We start from the raw sequence: 21263 nt of genomic DNA, 5'->3' as shown, positions 1-21263 counted from the left end.
TCAAAGCTTTCTGCAGCTGCTGCTGCTGCTGTGAATTAATTTTGAACATCAGTTGTGAGTGGCAAACATTTTCTGCAGTGTGAGCAACTTTTTGTACAGTGTGAGTTGTCAGAAGCTTGATGTCTATCTTAAAAAAAGGCGGAACAACTCATTGATTATTACAAAATGTATTCTAGATAGAACGGCAGAAATATGAAGCACTTTTATTTCTTCCAGACCAATCAGTTAAGCCCTGACACTTGGGATTTGGGTTTTCCTCTCACAGTCAGCTAGTGTCTCATGTTAAGTAAGCAGGTCGGCTAGTGTTGTGGAACCTTGACTTTCAGACCCATAGTCCTAAAAGTGTCTGATGTAAACTTTATTTCTACACACCCAAGACAGCTAGATTAGACGGGGGTCAGCTTTATTCTTTTTGGAATCTGGAATTTGTCTCTATTTATTGATCACTTGTTTTCAGTGCTATAGAAATGAAGGCCTTTGTTTTTGATTCAGCTAAAGGAGTAAGCAATCTTAATAAAAGTTCCTAGCTCATCAGATTCAGCTGCAAAAGTTAGAAAATACCTTTTGAACTAGGACATCACCTTCCCTTTTTTAAATGAGTATGGTATCTAAAGGTGGTAACTAAACCCCCTTTTTTAGAACTCTTACATAGGGTTAAACTTTCAAAAATTCATCTGAAGTCATATGCTCCAAGACCAGTATCTGCATGTGCATTGGGATCCAGTAATTCCTTTTTAAAAAGGACTTAAAACATTTAAGGAGTGCAGCCACAGACAAAATGGATGGGTGAAAAGCTAATATGGTAAAGGACTGTGTAGTATTGTCTCCTCTTTCCTGGGCTCATTATGGTAGTAATGTTGTCAGGAGCAGTTCAGCAATAGGAGGTGATATGTTGCAGATGGAATAAGGGGCTTCACTACAGTCCAAGAAGGCCAGGGAACAAGAGGATGCCTGCCTGGCCTGGACTCAATATATTCCTGCCATGCTAGCCATATTAAGTCTGAGCAAGGAACAGTTTCGCTTCTTGGCCATCAGGAAGGAGAAACTGCACAGAATCTAATGCTAGATACAGGCCATGCTGCAGAAAGAAAGAGAAATACAAACATGCTGCTCATGGCTCAGTAGTTGAAATGGGAGCTGAGGAGCAGGGATTCCCTAGGGGGGACCACATCATAGACAGCAGCAAAAGTCCCAGCAGTAGGCAAATGTTTTATCCTGTATATAGTATTAAAAGTCTGATACATTTGAGCAAAATGTTGCTGTATCAATGTAGCAAAGCCTCTTTTAAAATCTTGGTGTGAGTAGAAGTTCAGTGTAGGTTCACATCTGCTGAATCTAGTCAGGATTTTCAGTTTGAAATGTCTGATAAAATCATCCTTTGCTGCCTGCAACAGATTAGCACCCACTGTTAGCATTTTTCTGCTGAGTCATGAAGCATCTCGGTATTGCTTGAATTCAGAGTTTCTACGGAAACAGCTTCAAGGACTATGATGCACCTCATGAATGAATACTGTGTCACTTCATGTTATTAATCACTGTGACTACCAGAAATTTGGTCAGTACCTGCTTTTCCAAAATTACAGGAAGAATGTCATGACTTAGAGATGGCCATGGGTTTTTTTTATTTCTTATTTTTTTGGCTTCTCAGTTTGAAAGTAGATTTGTTTTTGTAAATGTCAGTTTGATTGGTAATTCCATAGCAAGTCCCTTTTGTAAGAATTCACATTAATTTCACAAATAAGACCGAAAGCGATTATTCAGACATAAACTGACAAATTCAAATGGATTTAAATCAAGCAACAGTAGCCTCCCAACATGATGAGCATACATGTTTGCATTAATTTGACTAATCACTGAATTGCTAACACTCCTAATAATTAAAGAACATAACTGTAAAAAAAACCTTTCTGCCTTTTATCAACAATGGTACTTCTTTTTTCTCTTTGTTCAGTATATTTTAATCTAAACCCAAGTCATGAAATCCTGGCCCCACTGAAGTCAGTAGGAGTTTTGCCATTGACTGTAATAGAGTTTGCATTTCACCTCACTATTGTTTCAGAACATTCTAGGCAGAGCTGGCTGAAGAACATTAAAAACGTCTTGCTAATTTTTGACATTTTTATTTACATTTTTAATGTTGGAAAAAAATTCAACCTGCTCTACATGAAATGGTTAGAAAATCGCAAATATTTTTCACAAAAAATTCATCGAAGTTTTTTAAATTCAAAGAATTTCAACTGTCTCCAGTTCTGAGCAGCCCTCCCCCACTCTCTCTATAAGCATTTACGTTCTTTACAACAGCAGATGCGAGGCTTGGTAGCTTGCTGGCTTCTTTGATGCATAAAATCCTTTATTTTTTGTTCCTGGGTGTAGTTAGATTTGTAGTTGTGTATGTTTTAAAAGGAGGCTTGAGAATTTTATAAATTTCCCCATCAAGCTGCTTTTGCCCCAATGTGGTGAACAAAAAGACTACTAAATTTGCATATTTCTTACAAAAGATTTTGGTTTTGTTTCCGTTTCTAGGTATAACTATAGGTGTTTCTTACGGCAAAAAAGTTGAGCCACACAACATCCAGTTGGAGATAGTAAACTGCCTAAAGCAGCAATTTGTTTGCCTGAAAAGAGTTGCCAGGGGCTGTATGTTGGGTAAGTAATTTTGCACAAGTAGTGTAAAGAGGTTTGTTTTTTTGGAATCTCTCCTTACAGTTTTATAGTTTAATATGCTGTCTATTTAACTGTAGCATCTAGAGCACTTATCTAAGACTCATCCCTTGGAAACATTTCCAGAACTTTGCTGGCTAATTTTGAAGCTCCTGGATACAGTGGCAAAATATTGTTCTAGAAACAAGTGCCTACACTTAAATTTAAAAAGAAATATAAAGAAAAATCCACGTGGATCTCTTTGCCCCTTGCCACCTCAGTGTGTTTGTCAGATAAATGACAATGGTGTTGTCCTCAATGGGTTGATCTTTTTGTATTTATGTGTTTTGCAGCAGTCTATTATAGTGTTCTCCACTGCAAACCCCTAATGCAGACGTGCTCCACAGGTGTAAACTGTGATTTGCTTTTCCAAACAATTCCTTCACTGGCAGATTTTTAAGTCCAGAAGGGACCATTAGATCATCTAGTCTGACCTCCTGTATATTACAGGCCAGAATATTTCACCCAGTTATAAACGAGGGTTCTCCATTATTGATGCTGATGATGCATGAACCAAAAAGAACGTAGTTCCCCTTTCAGGTTTCAGGCTGAGTATATGGGTGTGGCAGTTACAAGCATATTTTGTCTTATAAACTCAGCAAAATTGCTCTGGAAATCATTAAGGCACCCACACACAAAAAATGGAACCACTTCCCAAAGCCATTTTTAAAGTCACTTTCCAAAGTAGAACCAATTTTGGTGTGGCTATGGCTTTAATTAAAAATACTTTCTTCTTTCCTATTTACATTGCCCTCCATTTTGTGATTATTGTGCATACAACACATATTCATAACTCTTTTACTACTACTTCGACTGTAAGTTCCTCAAAATGGTCTTGTAACAACAATTGTCTCCTCTCAGCTGAAGGGCAGGGGCGGGGTAAAGTGACCTAAGACGCGATCCTACCAAGTGTAACGCTCACATTTGAAGTTAAGCATGTGTTTTAAGTGCTTTGCTGGATTGGGCTGGAGCGCTCAGCCCTTACACGGTAGACTCTTGTATCAAAAGTTTTAAATCCCAGCACAGTTCACTGGGTCCTTCATCCTCCTCAGGTAAATACATTGGATCAATTCAGTCTACTTTTTCTGGACTAAGTCTTTTTAAAAATAAAATCCTTTCTGCCCTGTGTAGACCAGGGATCAGCAACCTTTGGAACGCGGCCTGCCAGGGTAAGCACCTTGGTGGTCCGGGCCGGTTTGTTTACCTGCTGCGTCTGCAGGTTTGGCTGATCGCGGCTCCCGCTGGCTGCGGTTTGCCGCTGCAGACCAATGGGGGCTGGAGGAAGCAGCGGCCAGGCGTGCCGCGTGCCAAAGGTTGCTGATCCCTGGTGTAGACAGTGGACACTTCATGTGAGAATAAAACTTGTCCTGATGAGCTTGACTAGAATTTCCCCTCTCCAGTTCTGCATTGGGCTGTGTCTGCCAGCTATCCCTCAGGCAGCCATTTCATTGGCGCTGTACATCTATAGAGCACTTTGGCAAAGCCATGCCAAGCCTGATTCTGTATCTGTGTGGAGGCAAGGTAGAAGAAGGACCCATTCATTGGTGTGATGGTGGAACATGTTGGCTGAGGCACCTTGACAGAGGAATAGAGTGGGAAAATGGTTTGTGGAAAATTATATTTAAAATAAAAACCTATCAAGATATGTACCTTTGACATTTGCTTATAAATTTTCTTGTCTATTTGAAGTGTAAGCTCTTCTGTCTTGTCCTGTTTGATGCTAAAGCATTTAAGAAAAGGATGCCTTGATCCTAAATGGCCCAGTCGGTTTCACCGCAATACAAATACTAAATAACTGTTATGATCGATTTTAAATAGAAGTTGGTTTAATGCTATTTTATATTTTTATTCTTATCTATTATTGTATTTCAGCCTTATTGGCATTCATAGTAAAAAGCTGGATTGTATTTTTGATCCAGTTGTGTATATAACTCACCCTGAAGTAGTCACGACTCAATCCTAAACCAGATTCAGACCAGGTATCCCAGGGAAAGTACTGCTGTAGCAATTGTAACGATTCTGTGAAATCTCAGCTTTCCAAAGACCTTGATTCTCAATTCCAATACAGCCTTAGATTTCATGTCTTTGAGTTGGGCTATATGTCCATTCAAGAATATGAAAAGGTTGCTTTTCCAGCTTCTTGAGTGGTCTGAACTGTTACGTACCTACAATATTTTTAAGCAGCCAAGTAAATGCTAATTGTTTCACAAGTAGCTTTTTCCAACTATTGAATAATGTTGAGTATCTTCTATAAGCAATTGTTTTTTCAGCTGCTGAGTGGTACTAAATATTAAATATTTTGCAGCTGTTCAGTTGCTTTATACATTTTAAGTTTCATGTTATTTTGTTGTTTGATGGCTCGGCACACACAAGCTAGTGAAAGGCTGTGGTAGCAGAAGAGCACATGTGTTTTCCTGATGCATCTTTATATGTTGTGGATAGTTTTAGCTGCCCAATAAGCAGTTATGTAGTACATGGAATTTGTGAAAGTTTGTGGTTTTATAGCATTTTTTTCCTCAAATGTTTAGAACTTTTACAAATTGTATGTTGCACCCAGGCCAGGAGATTGGTTTGTTTCCCCTCAGGCTTCAGGACTCTTTAGCACTATACATTCCTCACACAAACAATTCATAAGTTTCGTGGTAGGCAGGGACCACTACTAGCATCATGTCCTACCTTTCCGCTGCCCCAAGGGTCTTTACCAAGGTTCTGTCGGCTGCCGCAGCCAGTGTTCACTAGATGGGGATAATTGCCTTTCCCTACCTGGACAATTGGCTCTTGAAAGGTTGCCTATTTCTCAAGGCACAGCTCTGTTCCACTCACTAGGCCTCCGCTTCAATGTGGAATAGTCTACTCTCATGCCCACTCAACACACAGGCTTCATCAGTATCACTCTTCCACTACCAAGGTTTACTTGTCTAAGGACAGTTTTGCCACAATGTCTAACCTTGTTTCAACAATACAGCAAAGCCAGTGAAATGCAGTAAGGGCTTGCATACAACTTCTGGGCCATATGGAAGCCGGTACATTTGTGACACCCTTACCAAGACTGCGCACTTGATGTCAAGCACTTGACATCCCCAGCAAGCACAATCTATCCAAACAGCTGTTTTTACTTCAGAAAGTCCTTGATTCTTTAGATTGGTGGAGGAATCCAAAAAAATGTGCATGGGAGTTCCGTTCCTACAGCCTCTTCTTATGAGGCTCATCCTCACCACAGATGCTTCCCTGATAGACTGGATCTCTCATTCCCAGAACCTCACAGCTTGGGACTAATGGGCACCTCAGGAGGTGATCCTCTATATCAACATGCTAGCACTCAAAGCAGTTCACTACGCTTGCCAGCACTTCCTACCCCATACCGGAGGTTGCCCAATCAGAGTAGTGCTGGATAACGGAGCAGCAATGTATTATGTCAATTGACAAGGAAGAGCAAGATCCTAGTCCTGTTGCACCAAATCTGTAAAACTATGGAACTGGTGCATATCACACTGCATAGAGATCTCAGTGGCTTATCTACAGGATGACAGAACGTAGCGGCAGACTCCCTTAGCAGACACTTCTGCACTGACCACAAATGGAAGCTGGATAACAAGGTATTCAGAAAGAAATGTCTGTCTTGGGTTTATCCAGAGATAGATCTCTTTGCAACTCCATCCAGTCCGAAGTGCAGATGATTCTGCTTGAGGGAAAGGAGCCGCCACAAATCAATGAGAGACGGCCCTGATCACTCCTTAGCCTTGTGTATTGCTATATGCTTATTCCCCTCATGCTTCTCCTGAACAAATTGAAACAGGAGATATTCATAGCCATCGTAGCACCGGCATGCCCAAGCCAGGTGTCGTTTGCAGAGCTGTAGTTTGTATGCCCCTGCAACCACTCCTCTGTCTTCCCCTGATAGCAACTCTCCTCATCCAGGAGTCGGGATCCATCATCCACCCCACCTCTGAGCGCTTCACCTCGAAGCGTGGCTCCTAGTTGGCTCTCTGGTGAGAGTGTTTTATCCCAAGCCTCACACTTCAAAGGAAGAAACAAGCCTCCATACACATTTAGATGTTAAAAGAGCCTTTGCCTGATGCCTCAACTGGACTCAGCCCTTTAGGACGTCTCCTACACTCTTCATCTCGATTGTAGAACGAATAAAAGGGCATCCGATTTCCTCCCAAAGACTGTCTAAATGGGTTGCAGGATGCATCTTGTCCTGTTATAAAGTCTCAGGGGTTCATCCCCCTCTGATAGTAATTCCTCATTCCATCAGGGCTCAGTCTACCTCTGTTGCCCACCTGAAAAATATGCTTGTCTCAGATATCTGCAGGGCAGCCACCTGGTCTTTGTTGCACACGTTTTCCCAGCATTATGCTCTCTTAACTGTTTCCAGAGCTGATGTGGCTTTGCTGATGCTGTTCTACGAATCATACTGAATCTGCCGCCTCAACACTTTCCTCTGTGATGGAGGTACTGCTCAGGAGTCTCCTGACAAGGTAAGGACACTACTCGAAGAAGTAGAGGTTACTTACCTTCAAGATGTGTGTCAGTATGCATGCTCCATTGCCCGCCCTCCTTCTCCCCGTCTCAGTCTCTCACTGGACTTTTGTGGGTGAGAAGGAACTGGAGTGGCAGTAGTCTGCCCCTCCCTACATCCTCATACCAGAGTATGAGAGTGTCTAGGGCTTAGACCCATGGATAAATATCTTTGATCAAGAGTGTACAGATGCATGCACGTCCTGACATGGAGCACCCATAGGGGGACACATCTCAAAGAACTCCAGTTATTGTACAAGGTAAGTAACCTCTGCCTCCTGAATTTCAGTATTTTAGCGGTGGAGGAGATGATTCCCCAAATAACTTGTACATAAATCCCACCATTTGACCAGATTTCTAGTAACACAGATTCTTTTTTTAAAAGAATTAGATGCTACCGTGTAGTGACAGCTGTTTTAAGCGTCAGCTGGCTCTAACCCCTCTTCTTCCCATTGCCCTGCTTTGCTCCTTGCCATCACCTTCTCTCCAAAGTTTTCTGAGACATCTGTATCTATTGGATACTCACATACTTGCATGTGCACACATGCCAAAAATGTAGCCATTCACAGTATTTGGAATGTACGCGGATATCTCTGCATATTAAGATAGTAGTAAGTCTGGCAGAGCTGAAGACAGCCTTGAAACTGAATGATCTCTCGAAGATGAACTCCAGTAATTCAAGAAGGCAACAAAAAAGGAGGCCAGGTCATCTTCTTCAAGACCTTCTGGTAGGCTATACATTTGCAGAAATGACCTTTTAGTAGCAGTCATCAGAGCTTGAAACTTACCTTGAATAGAAATTAAGTGGGTCAGCTGGCCTTTCAACCTCTCTGTTCCTCTTTTTAGCCTCTGCTAAGCAAATACTCATTTTGGAGATTTTGATATGAATGTAACACAGTTCTCATGCTAATTCTGATTTAAGAAGTCAGAAATGATATGTAAAGGACCTTTTATATGCAATTTTACCTGTTAGTGACAGTTCTCCCACAAGTGCTTGAGTCCTTTTTCTTTTAGAAGAGAGTACAGAACGTTTTGAGCGCTTCATTCTCCAAAATACTAGGAAGGCTACTTTACAGTCGGGGCCCAGAGTTGCAGGCAGGCTCATGCTCAACTTGGAGGGGCATTTTTGTTTGACCTCTGATTCCGGCACAGCAACTCTTTCCCTTCTTACATGCTCTTTATCCTTTTTTTTTAATCTCCTCTTCTTCTGTTCTTTTCCAATTTCCATTTCTACATCTTTCCCCTCTGTCACCCAGTCACTGCTCTTATTAACTGTATTTCTTCCTGTTCTCCCACATTTCTGTTGCTTTCCCCTCTTCACTTTCAAAATCTTCTACTCACCTGCTCCTCTGAAACTTCCTTTTAGCTGCTGGTGACATCCGTCCTCCTAATCCTGGTTCCCGGCACAGACCCACACTGTCCTCCCATCTCTGCCATACCTCCTTACTTTCCTACCATCAGTCTTTTTTAAATTCCTATCTCCTACTACTCCTCCATCCCTCTTTCTGCTCCCTCATGAGCTCCTACTCTGCCTCTATTAAGCTGTCTACCATTTATGGTTTTTACATCTCCGTCTTCTCATCCTCACTGAACTCCAGATGCCTCCTGTTGACTATGTCTATCCACTTCCCTTTTCTTCAGTTTTCTCCTTTCCCCACATATCATGCTCTGTAACCTCCAGGCATGGTAGCCTGGAACTCATCCCTTGTCTCTTGCCGCTTCCAGTTCCTCCTTCCTCGTATTTATCCCCTGTCTCTGAACTGCATTCAGTCTGGCTCTTCCTGCCTCGCTGTTTTACTGTGATCCATGGAAAAAGCAACAGAGAGACCTGTGGCACCTTTAAGACTAACAGATGTATTGGAGCATAAGCTTTTGTGGGGGAATGCCCACTTCGTTGGCATGTTACCTTGCATCCGACAAAGTGGGCATTCACTCACGAAAGCTTATGCTCCAATACATCTGTTAGTCTTAAAGGTGCCACAGGACTCTGTTGCTTTTTACAGATCCAGACTAACACGGCTACCCCTCTGATACATGATCCATGGACACTCTCTCATCAAGTCACTTTCCTGACTTTTCCTTCAGCCTCCCAAAGCTCTGTCCCACCCAATAGCCCAGCACTCCTCTATAATTGCTCCCCACTTTCCTCCTAGCACCATGTTACTTTTTTACTTTATTACTCAGGCTCCAATTCAGTAGAGCACTTCTGCAAATGCTTATATCCCATTGAAGGAGAAGGAAAGGGAAAACTTGTCCATTTGTCTTTAATCAGGATGATCCAGAGAACCTAATTCTGAACTTTAACACTGGTGCAATTCTATTGACTTCAATTGGGCAGCTCCTGATTTACACTAATAAAGAATCAGAATCAGATCCAGGGAGGGAGAGGTGGAGGTTTGAAGGAGGCAGCTGGATCTGATCCATTTGTTTTCTCCAAACCTCCAAGTTTGAAGAAAGAATATTCTCAAATAAGAGAAAAGTCATGTTTCTATTCAATAAATTCAGTTTGTAGCTATCTTAAGGATTCCCCACCACTTGAATGTATATCTACCAGCACTTGCACTTTTGTCATTAGCTTTCTTCTGTTCTGTTCTATATAGAGTCTTAAAGCATGCTCACTACCTTATATCTGAGCATCTTCCAATAGCACATTAAGCAGTGTGACTACACTTCTTTCACGTGTTGTTTGTTCTCTCATCCTCCCTCTGCCTTAGTTATGAGTCACTTGTCTGGCCTCTGTGAATCAGTGCTGCTAGTCTTCACAGGAGTGGGGTTTTGGAGCAGCCTGTATTACAGTATGAACAACTGAGTGGGAAGCAGTGGAGAGTTAGAGGGAAACTAGAGATCTTAGTCTAGTAAAGCTCAAAAAAATTGATGCTAGATTAGTTGTCCATTGCTGTTTTAGTACCACACACTTACTGGAAGTAACCAGTTATTAAAGTCATTTAAGGCTTGTCTACATGGAGTAGCAACATGCACTATAAGGGTTTGATTTCTGAAGTGCACAGATGTGTTGTACATTAATTGGTCCACGTAGACGCTGATGGTATGCACTAGTACGCTTTAATGTGGTGCTGTTTGGGACAGTACTATGCCAAAGGGCACTTGAGAACCTTTAGAGCACACCAGCAGGGTCTACGGGACCAATTAATGTGCAACATATTACCGTATATACTCAATCATAAGCCGGTTTGTTTATAAGCTGACCCTCCCAAGATGGATAAGTAAAAATGGAAAATTTTTATGACCCATTCATAAGCCGACCCTATAATTCAGGGGTCAGCAAACTTTGGCTCCCAGGCCATCAGGATAAGCCGCTGGTGGGCCGAGATGATTTGTTTACCTTGAGCGTCCACAGGCACGGAGGTAAACCTAAGTAAACAAAGTGTCTCAGTGCGCCAGCTGCTTACCCTGACAGGCCAGGAAGGCAACAGGTGGGGAAACGATTTGGGGGGGAGAAGCTGGGGGTCAGGGGAGTAACCTCTGTGATCACCTCCCACATGCCCCCACCCCTAGCCCGGGACCCCCCACACTCTCCCCATCCCATCCCTCCCCACCTTATCTGGGGATGGCCAGGGGAGGATGTCTCTGGCCTGGCAGGAGCTGCTTCGGCAGGCTGGGCAGCGTGGCCACAGCCTGCTCCGGCGGACCAGACTGGGCGTCGTGGCCGCAGCATGTTCCAGCGGGCTGAGCCAGGCCATGCAGCCACAGCCTGCTCTGGGGGGCGGGGCCAGGTGGCGCGGCCACAGCCTGCCAGCCCTGGAGCTGCAGCTGCTTCAGAGGCTCAGGGGAGAGCAGCGTGTCCAGAAGCAGAGAAACTCTGGCCCCACCTCTTCCCTGCTGGCTGTGCTGCCTCTCCTTGCTCCCTCTGTTGGGGGGAGGGGCTGTGTCCCACCTCTCCCTCTCTATACCCGTTCATAAGCCGACCCCCTTCTCTGGTGCTTCCCTTTTTTACTAAAAAAATTTGGCTTATGAATGAGTATATACGGTAATTCACTCAGAAATCACATCCCTGTAAGGCACATTACCCCACTGTGTATACAAGCCCTTATCTGCATATTGAAAAGGTAGTTTTCCTCTGTAACATTGGGTAACTGATAGCCAAGACTCAACATATTTATCCAGGATTGGAGATCAATAAAGTTTTATCTTGCTGGAGAGCAAGAAGAATAGGAGAAGTATCTGGAGAGGGGGACAGTTGTTTCTTGCTTTTTTCAGTAATAAGTTTACTGTATGTAATCTGATGCCTACTAATTTTTGGTTAGATAGCCACAACATGCTCATCATGCCTCCAAGTGGGAGAGTTACTGTTTTCTTTTCAATTTAACCATTTTAAATGGAGGTAGAGATTGGTGACTGAAGCATATTGCCTAATATTCTTAAGTCACCAATACATGACTAACTCTGCCATTACAATACGTCCTTCAGGTGATTGTAAAATAAAAGGAGAAGTGAACTTGTCTGGTTTCATTATGCTGGCAATAGAATCCATAGTGCATCTCTGAGACCAGAAGCCCTGTTATGTTATGGACCCAATTATATAGACTGGATAAACACTGAAATCAGCTTACTCATAAAACATCCTCTTGTCTTACCTAAATCTGAGTAGAAAAAATAAATATGGGGGATCAAATATTTATTCAGAACTTCCTCTTACTATTTACCGAATAGGAAGCTGTCTTATGTCAGTTTCTGCATAGAAACGTTTGTTGGCAGATTTACACCTGCTTTTATAACCATGTGTACAATAATCAAGGCGGGCTTCTTTACCTAAGTTCTCATCAGTTTTCCATTAATGTACACAGATGTCCAGCAGAGGATACAGTAGGATTTTGTTTATCTGAAAGTCAAAGGGAGCACTGAATAAGTGTTTGGCTTGCAGGAAGTGATGGAATTTTCTGTCTGAAATACTATTATTTGGCAAAGAGAAAGAGAGACTTTTGCACCTAGCGATATACTATTGTTGGGTCCTGCTCACCAGTGAACATGAACAATAATACACCACAACATTGTGTTGTACAACATCCACCATACAAACTCTACCCCAAACACCTTCATGTAATTAAAAACACAGCTACAATGATAAGTAATAGTAGAATGAGAAGAAAATTAGTGGGCAGGTTTTCAGATGAGATTGAGAGATGAAGAGGGATAGAGAAACCCTCAGGTTTTTCCATGTGACCAATGTAAACTTTTTGAGTCAGGGAACAGCTTTTTGGTGTGTGTGTGTGTGGAGGGGGGGAGGGGGATGCCTGACATTCTTTAGGCGCTAACACAATACTAAACAAATATTTAAAATACAAAGAAAAGGGCTCTTTCACCAACAGTAGTGAGGTTGTGTGATTCTTTACTTGAGAATTTCAAGTGGGAAAAAAAATTAAAAACTATTTCACAATGTATTTTGATACTAGATCAGGGATCAGTAACCTTTGGCACACGGCCCGCCAGTGTAAGCACCCTGGCGGGCCGGGCTGGTTTGTTTACCTGCCGCGTCTGCAGGTTCGGCCGATCGCGGCTCCCACTGGCTGCGGTTCGCCGCTCCAGGCCAATGGGGGCTGCAGGAAGCGGCAGCCAGCACATCCCTCGGCCAGTGGGAGCCGCAATTGGCCGAACCTGTGGACGTGGCAGGTAAATGACTCGGCCCGCCAGGGTTGCTGATCCCTCTACTAGATTAATCCATATTGATACTTACTGAAAACTTGAAAGAAATAAAAGACTTCAGCACTGTGACACAGTTGGTATGCATATCTTTTTTAAAAATTTTGAAATTTTCCTTTTGCATATAGGATGAAATGGAGGGAGAAGGGGGAATAAAATCTGTACTCATGTTTTCTGTTTGAATTACATTGGTATAGAGAAGCAGAGAGAGATTACAAGGTAGCATTAATTATTTTTAACTGCCTTTATCTGTTCTCGTCTTTATAAGGAATCTTTTATTTTATTCTCTAATGCCCTTATTTTTTTTTAATCATGGTATTTAGGAGTTGTTGCAAAATAAACTAAACAGGAACCACAACAGACAAAATTACTCACCTCACATTTTGCCTACCTATTCTACAGCAAAGTTAACATTTATGTATGTTTGTACACCACCCACTGGTATGCAGTGCTAGACTGGAAAGGTTTTGTTAGTATTGGGAGTGCTTTCTTGAAGCCAGCTGCTAAGTCTATATTGCATGCCTGCTTGATTTCCAAAATCATTGTACCTCTCCCTTAATCCCTGTTTCTTTTTTTACTCTTACCTTCTTTTTGGTTTACCTTGTATCTTGGAGCAATAAACTTCAAACGCTTTATGGAAGTCAGGGTCAAAAAGCCCCGTTGCTTTGTGTTTTGCTAAACCTGGTTGTCCATACTGATACAGGGAACTAATTAGATGCACAGGCCATTTTCAGATCTGGCCAGCACGATCTGTCTCCTACCTGCAGTATGGGAATGTCTCCATCCATTTCCTTCCAAATTTAGTTGAAAGTATGTGAACTATTGTAATGTTCTCAGGTAACATATGAAAGATCCCTTTTAGGAATCCCTAAATGATAGTTTGAAGATTGAAGCTACCCACTGGATTTTAAGTTAGTCTAAATAAATGTATGAGAAGCAATCTTATAATCTTGTTGTAGCTTTCTTTCATTAACCAGCTTTACTTTCCAGTTACATGCTATGTTAAAGGGCTTGAATAAGAGCTTGCATTAAGATGTTTTCCCATCATACACACTCATTACATGTTTCTGTTGAAATACCCTTGTGTTCCCATCCAAGCATTTTTCAAAAAGAGAAACTACAAACTTTTCGGACGCATTTTATTAGTTTCCAGCCAGCAAGTCACCTTTCTTTTTCCTCTTTGGTTTTTCATCTCTGCCCTCTCCTTTCCCCACACCTACTCCTTTTGAATTTTGTGTATTTTCTCTACCTGCCCCAGCACCCTCCTTGTTCCTGCCTTTGCTTCTCCTCTTATTTCTATTGATCGTCCCTTCCTTTCCCCTCTTAATTTCAGTGCAACCTCTTTTTTATTTCATGCTCATTTTTCTTTTCAGAGGCTCTTAATATTCTTATGTTCTTCTCATCTCTCAAAGCCTTACTATGAAGTGCTGGAAATGGCTCCCTCTGCAGCCCGTCAGTATTGATCCTTCCATCATTCATTTGAGGATATGTTACTATAGAGAATGTAAAGTGCAACCTCTTAAAGGCTCAGTGTACACTCTCATTCATACTCCTAGATCTTACTGGCCTAAGGAGCAACAGAGACTGCATTTAGTTGTGAGTTAACATATGGTGCCTGTAGACATTGGTGCACCACCCAGTATCCTGTCCCTCTCCTCACTGTTGGTGTCTCTTCACCATCGTGGGTCCCCCCCCCCATCCTCCCTGTTTGGTTCTGACAAAACTGGGTCACAAAATGGCAGATGGAATTCAGTGTTGATAAGTGCAAAGCAGTGCACATTGGAAAACATAATCCCAACTATACATACAAAATCATGGGGTCTAAATTAGCTGTTACCACTCAAGAAAAAGATCTTGGAATCATCGTGGATAGTTCTCTGAAAACATCTTCCCAAGGTGCGATGGCAGTCAGAAAAGCTCACAGAATGTTAGGAACCACTAGGAAAGGGATAGATAGAAAATATGATGCCGCTATATAAGTCCATGGTGTGCCCACACTTTGAATACTGCCTGCAGTTCTGTTAGCCCCATCTCAAAAAAGATATATTAAAATTGGAAAAAGTACAGAGAAGCAACAAAAAATAAGGGGTCTTGAACAGGTTCCATTTGAGGGCAAATTAAAATGAATGGGACTGTTCAATTTAGAAAAGAGATGACTAAAGGGGGATATGATAGAGGTCTATAAAATCATGAATGGTGTGGAGAAAGTGACTAAAGAAGTTTTTATTTTCCCCCTTCAAATAACACAAGAACCAGGGTTCACTCAGTGAAATAGCAGGTTTAAAACAAACAAAAGGAAGTACTTCTTCACATAACAAGTGCCACAGGTTGACTGTGTGTTGTCAGAGGTGGTTGTGAAAGCCAAAAGTATAACTGGGTTAAAAAAAAAAAAAAACCCTAGATAAGTTCATGGAGGATAGGTCCATCAATGGCTAATAGCCAAGATGGTCAGGGATGCAACCCCATACTCTGGGTATCCTTAAATCTCTGACTTCCAGAAGCTGGGACTGGATGACAGGGGATGGATCACTCTATAAATTGCCCTGTTCTGTTCATTCCATCTGAAGCATCTGGCACTGGCCACTGTCAGAAGAGAGGATACTGGACGGGAAATACTATTGCTCTGACCCAAGTATGACCGTTCTTATGAACAGTTCCTATGACCCTATAGAGCTGCTCTTTATGTTAATAGGTGAGAGTCCAGTCCCTCCCTGCTCTAAAATGTGTTAAATAATTTTCTTTTTCTTTCCTTGTCTTTTGCTAGCAGAACTGTTTTCACTGTAGGGCTGAAGGGAACAGAGGTCCTTCCACATTCCCATGAGCTACTTTCCAGAGGAGTTCCTTCATGGAGACTTTAAATTTAATCTTAATAGCACACTGTCCAAGGAAAGTACAGTAAGATCATGCTGCTAACACTTAGAGTTGGTGGCATAATCTTGCTATGATTTTGGGCTGCCTTTTTTGGGCTGCCTTTTTTGTATCACAATTAAAGTGATTCAGAATATGCTAGGTTGACTGAAGAGAGCGATATCTGTTTCTGACAGCTGTTCCCCATGATTCCACAAATGTAACCCAGTCCGCAAGATGATAGTGCGCTTGTTTACATAGGGAAGCTCTTAAAAATACAAACACAAAGTAGCATTCAGATCAGTCATTCTGATCAAAGTGCCGACGATTATTAGGGTGTAAAGGGAACTGATGACTCAACTTAGACACAACACTGCGGCGGTCTCCGAATTTCAGTTTCGTAGCAGATTCTTTTCAGGAATGTTTTTCGTTCCTCCGTGATTCAGATTTGTTTCTGAAGTGTACATATTGTTTTATATTTCTTAACCAGGAGAATGGAAGCAGCTTTTGGGAAAAGGCTACCAAACATTTCTGAATAACACTGGACACTGCCCTATACTTTCAATGGAAAGCTCGACTTTTGTGGAAGATGGTTTTGTATTTTATCCTGCTTTCCCCATGGCTGTATTTGCTCAAAAATAGTTTCTCTGTCCAGTCACCACATAAAAAGTTCCTGTGTCGCAATTTAAAAGAACTTTCTGAATCAAATTGCAATATTTTGATCAGCTCCCATTCTTAGTAATTCCAGGCAGTGCACTTGCTGAAATTGGTGACTCAGAAACTGAAATGCAAAATATTTCTCTGAACGGTGGCCGGAAGTTAGCTTTGAAACCTGAAACAAAGTGCAGACCGCAATTTTATCTATTTATTATATGTGTAAATACGCTTTGTCTTCAGCAGTCATTTAGATTCCTTTTGGTAGAGCCCGTATGATCCTCAGGCTGTACGATAAACCATGTCAGAACTGTCTGGCACATCTAATTTTTGGATTAAAAAATGAATTCCTAGTGAATGATTTCATTGCCTGTAGTGCTGTCTGATTCTGTCATGGCATTTGATAGAACTTGTTAGAAGTATTAGGTAAGACAGGATGTTGGTAAGTTTGAGGTCATCTAATATTAAAAAAAGTAGAAGAATGTGTGTTCTACACCAGTGGAATTGAACTAAATGGCGTAGTTGCTTTTATACATTACACTGACATATTTAGGATGCTCTCTGACACCAGTAGGTCACATTTTAAGTGTGGAGCGTCAGTCTCATCATTTTGTAACAGGGTGCTCATCTGCCAATGGAAAAAAAGGACAAATATTAGCCTTTTTTTACTGCGGCTCCTAGAGGCATGGTGGGGTGGAAATAAACTGAGCAATATGGCTGTAAGAAGTTTCAAATTATCATTTAAGCAAAGGATACAAAAGGTACAGAAAGCTCTTTAGAGGCTAACTTTTGAAAGGAGCAGCTGTGCATGCTCTAGAAGTGCTGGGAGATAAGACTTGCGTTCTCTTACTGCTTCTCTCACTCTTATGTATTTGTACTGTTCTCGTCACCATGGTACTTGAGGGTCTTGTATTAGTCAAGCCAAGCCACTCTACTCTGTTTTCACTTCATGACCGTGGGCAAGTCTCTATTGGTTTAACCTGTGTGTAAAATGGGGCTTGTATGGACTTGGTAAAGCACTTTGAGATACATGTATGGAAATCACTATATAAGAGCAAAGTAGGCTATTTATTTATTTATTTAAAGAACATGCAGTTCTCTTTGAAAGGCTGGTGCACCAATAGTAAATATTCTACAAAGGAAGTATTCGAGATGCAGAGCTTTTTATTAAATACAGTTTTCAATAAAATCAAATAAAAGCAATGTATATTCATAACTCTTGTTAAAGTAATTCCTGTTGGAATGTTTAGAGCTCCAGAGGATATTTATTTTGGTGGTGGGTGAGTGGGTGAAATAAAGTGATTAATTTATGATAAAACATCTAAAGAATTAGAATAGTAAGTATTACACTGTTAATAAAAGCAGATGCTATAGAACAGAAGTGGCCTAATTTACTGACCCTCGAAGCCGTATACAATAATCTTCAGAAGTTTGAGAGCCACAAGACATGCACAACCTGCCCTGGGGCGTTGCGCCTGCCAGTGGTGCTAAAGTCCTTATGGCCCCCCCACCCCACCCCGGGCTACATCACCCAACCACCACAGGGTAGAGGCCCCTAGTCCTACCACCCCACCGCAGGGCAGAAGCCCCAAGCTCCCCCCGACTAGTTTTGTAGGTGGAGAATGAAGGAGTACATGTATGTGGGGGCTCCAGGAGCCAGACTTTAACTGTAAAAGAGCCACGACCCACCGTTGCGCCACGCCTGCTATAGAAGTAGAATATTGTTAAATAAAAAAATATTGTACAGAGAACCTTCTGAACTGAACCGAAGTGTTTGGTAGAAAGATTTGTTATTTTGTTACACAAAATAGATCCAAATACCTTCCTTGAACCTGGATTTGGGTGTGGATTTTACATTTAGTGGTATGGTTGGTATCTTTGTAGATTCTCCCTGAGCTCAGGATTGGAAATACATATGTTGGCACACTCAGAGATTTGTCTGGCAGTTGTAGAACCCATTACCACTGCTTAATCTACTGCACGTTGCTATTTAAGCCAAATGACAATTTGGAAGAATTTTTGTCTGTCCGATAAGATAGTAAAACAAAACCTTTGTTTGTATTGTCGCTTTTCATTTGGTCCAGTACTTTAAATGAGATTTCTCACTCTGTTCCACTCACGTTAAATTTGGACCCATCTCCATGTCTTTTGACCATGGTAATTTATCCAGTTAATTCAGTGGGAGCCAGTGATGTGTTTAAAGAGTTAAAGATATCATGAGGCTGAATGTTTAAAGAATCATAATTGCAGTTTAACACTGTAAACTGAGATTGGCGCTGGAGTCTAGCGATTGCTAGTAGGACACTGGCCCTAAACCCCCTGCTGGCCGGAGCTGACAAACATTGTGGAGTCAGCATGTTGTGTATTTCTCCAGTGATCCCTCAGGCCAAGAGGGGAGTATGATTTGACTGAGCCGCCATGATAGTTGGCCTTGCATGGGGTTGAAGTAGAAGGAGTGCAAAGTAGGGAGAAAGTAGTAAGTACAATCAGTATAGTGCATTGGGGCCATAGCTAGCAGAAAGCAGCCTCCATTGCTGCTAGCCTACAGCAGCTCCTCTGGACTCCTGAGCTGCATAGCAACCAAGCTGACCATATTTTAAGGAGTTGGTTCCTCATTAGCCATGACTGTGCACTGCCTGAAGTGAAATTTTGCTACTGCTTATGACTGCTTCTTTCCCACTTGGAGAGCCTGTGACTTACCCAGACGCTCAGGGAACTGGGAATGACCTTGACCTGAGTTCATTCTCAAATATCCAGATGAGAGGGGTGGATTCTCCTTGATTGACTAAACTTCTGTCAGCCAGGGAATAGTTTTAAAGGGAGCAAGTTGCTGCCTTGACAGTTCTGTTCTTAACTTCAGCTGGGAGGGGGAGAGGCCTTTTGGTCTGAAGATTTCCAGATCTGCCATGCCTCAATATCAAAATGCCAGTGTCCTGGAGGCTTGCAGAGAGATAGCGCTATGAGGGATACTCTAAGCCAGTGTTTCTCAAATGCAGCCACCGTGGCCACATGCAGCCACCAGCAGCTTTTCTTGCCACCACGGCCTCCTGGGAAGTGATGGGGTGGGGGACAAAGCAGTGGCCCCTCCCCTGAGGCTGCCAGCAGGGGTTGGGTCCTGCCCCCCTCTGGGGAGACACATGCTGGAGGAGCAGGCTGCTAGTGAGTTCCCCACCTTCCCTGGGGTGGAGGACAGCCAGCTCCAGGCCTGGGCTCACCCCCATCCATTCCCCCCTGGCATCCACTGCCTCCCCTGACCCCCCATCCATTCTCCCCATCGCCTCTGGTCCCCACTGCCTCCCTACCCACCTTCCCATCCAGGGCTTAATTTGTTCCTGGGCTTTCCAGGACTGAGTAAATCTGCTGTGTGAAAAGTGATATTTGTATGTTTGTTAATATCACTTTTCACAGCAGCAGACTTACTAGCTAGCAAGTCTTTTAAAAAACAACCAAAAAAAGCAAAATAAACAACAATAAAAAAGACAAGAACGTGCAAAACACCTTACTTGTCTCTACTCTTTACTGGCCTAAACAGAACACAAGTGTACATTGTTTTTATTAGAGTCAGCAAAAAATCCAAACATAAATAAATTGAAATGATTTGGACATGTATATGTGCATATTTATTTGTCTTTCCTAAACTTAATTAGGAATTTTAGTTAAAATTGTAACGGGCCACCAGCAAGAGTTGGTGGCCGCACTCTGAGGCCACCAAAAATTTTGTTATGAGAACCCCTGCTAATCAACAGGTGCTGCCATATAATACCGCATGCAATGACTGGGAACAGATTTCTCAAACTATCACCCCTTTCTAGCTATTCGGGTTAATAGAGTCCCTCTCACATCCACCAATAACTGAGGTATTTGTCATTTTAAAACAAAATCAGAGGGTATCCAAGCACAGGACCTGGCAGACTCCCTGCTTGAGACCATGTGGAAAACTGTCAACATGATTTCTCTTCCCTCTAGGCAGCACTGCAACTTGTAGCTGCCGAACTGTTTCTCATGTTCCTGTTTGGGCTTGTTCAGCAGGCCGACCTTTCCCCTGGATAAGCCAGCCTGCTACGCATCCAGCATCTTCATCCTTTGGTGGTTTGCACATCCAGTGAGGCGTGGCTATTTTCTTCTGGATTAGGCCTGTAAACCCATTTTCTGTTTTATCCATTCCTCTCTATGGCAGAAACGATTTATGAACACAGTGCTGCTTGGGCATTTTCTGTTTTGAAAATCTTTCTCAGTTCTTCTTGGAAGAAGTTTATTATTGGCTTTATGTGGAGCAAAAATATCCATCTGCACATGGCATTTTTATAGCAGTTTGTGGGAGTTTCAGCCGCGCATTTCCCAGTCAAGTTGGTGGCAACCAATGCTAAAACCTCACACAATTCTTTGAACATTCAGGAAACAACATACAGGCAGTGCTACAGACACAAAATACACAGTACAGTAAACCCGATCTCAGCTCAAAACTAATTATCTGTTTATAAAAATTCCCCTGCTTGCCGTTTTGCCGTTAGAATCTGGCCTGTAAGATTTATGACTTTGGCTGAAATGAAGTACCATTTCCTTTTTCTCAGCATTAGTGTGCATGGCCTTATTGGCTTTTCTTTTTAAGTTCACACAAGTTCACACAACAGAGAATTATTTTTGAGCCCCTTTCCTCTCATGATTCTACTTTTCATTGCAACAGAATGAAAAATAACCCACAAACTGACTTCTTAATTTTTTTAAACTTCCCCAGCTTAATTTGAGAGTAAAGACAGAGAAATGAAAAAGCAGTCCTTTCATACATGGAACGGCACTACCGTACCTAGTGACCCATAGTCTCCAGAGAGCATTCTGGAAAATGATTGAAGACTTTTGGCGTGATTCTGAATTTGCATCTATTT

At 42.1% G+C, this 21263-nt stretch overlaps 1 protein-coding gene across 9 annotated transcripts in view; it reads left to right on the top strand.

The window, feature by feature from the left end:
• The window catches only part of BACH2 (BTB domain and CNC homolog 2), a 252104-nt gene that overhangs the window by 114049 nt on the left and 116792 nt on the right, over positions 1 to 21263 (top strand). For all 9 annotated transcript variants that reach the window (XM_065588206.1, XM_042857593.2, XM_042857592.2 and 6 more), the window contains exon 2: positions 2524 to 2646. The gene's annotated coding sequence lies outside the window, so the exon portion shown is untranslated. The remainder of the gene's footprint in view (positions 1 to 2523; positions 2647 to 21263) is intronic.

Source organism: Chrysemys picta, chromosome 3 (genome assembly GCF_011386835.1).
Source record: "Chrysemys picta bellii isolate R12L10 chromosome 3, ASM1138683v2, whole genome shotgun sequence".
Lineage (NCBI taxonomy): Eukaryota > Metazoa > Chordata > Testudines > Emydidae > Chrysemys > Chrysemys picta.
This window is presented reverse-complemented; position numbering and strand designations above follow the sequence as displayed.